Source organism: Seriola lalandi, unplaced genomic scaffold (assembly GCF_002814215.2).
Source record: "Seriola lalandi dorsalis isolate HSWRI2012SDOR001 ecotype SW California unplaced genomic scaffold, Sedor1 jcf7180002047347, whole genome shotgun sequence".
Taxonomy (NCBI): domain Eukaryota; kingdom Metazoa; phylum Chordata; class Actinopteri; order Carangiformes; family Carangidae; genus Seriola; species Seriola lalandi.
The window spans coordinates 1-767 of NW_019517910.1; the positions used below are offsets into that span (position 1 = coordinate 1).

Here is a 767-nt window from a genome sequence, read left to right on the forward strand (position 1 = left end):
GTGTGTGTGTGTGTGTGTGTGTGTGTGTGTGATTATGCATTACTCAGGGTCCAGTGTCTTCATTCCCAGGGGTCCAAGTAGTTTCTTCTCAGCCACGTCCAGAGCGTGCCAGGCTCTGTCCACAGTGAACAGCTCCGGAGCCTTTAAAAACAGACACTGTGTCAACCAGCCAATCACAGCTCAGACATCTGGTCACTTCACACACTACAGAGGCAATCAATTAACCGGGAGATATTTCTTCATAATTATTAAAGACCAAACCTACCACCACCATGGCGATGGTGAAGTTGGGTCTCAGCTGATAGTCACACCAGGGGCTGGAGGCCCCATAGCTGTCTTTGTAGATGCCCTTTTTATGCACCAGATCAGGGTGTTTCTCATTGGGGTCCTTTGGGTCCCCTGACACCCAGAACCCAGTTTCAAATGACTTCTGGAGCTGTTTGTTCCACTGGGAGTACGAAATAAACACTTCTTTACCTGGAACACAGAGGGAACGGCTGCTGTCACTCAGAGTGAATCCACAAGACATTTCAATTTGTGTGTGTGTGTGTGTGTGTACTACCGTCTCTGTGTACTTTAGCTCCATCATAAGGGAACAGTCCTTTGGCGTGGAGCTCCACCACCCAGCGAACAGTCGATTTACTGAGACCAACGATCTCCACCGCTGCTCCGTCTCTGGACAGAGTCCCACAGACATTTAGTTAGACTCCAGCTAAGTACACTGAACCCTAACCCTAGAAATCCATAGTACAGTGTCTCATAAATGT

At 48.5% G+C, this 767-nt stretch overlaps 1 long non-coding RNA gene across 1 annotated transcript; it reads right to left on the reverse strand.

Annotated features, from left to right (window-relative positions):
- Nucleotides 1-6: 6 nt before the first annotated feature.
- Nucleotides 7-717, reverse strand: LOC147819795 (uncharacterized). The gene is made up of 3 exons (XR_015436466.1): nt 563-717; nt 266-477; nt 7-141 (listed from the first exon to the last, which is right to left on the reverse strand). It is a non-coding gene; the product is annotated as an uncharacterized LOC147819795 (long non-coding RNA).
- Between the last annotated feature and the right edge of the window lie 50 nt (nt 718-767).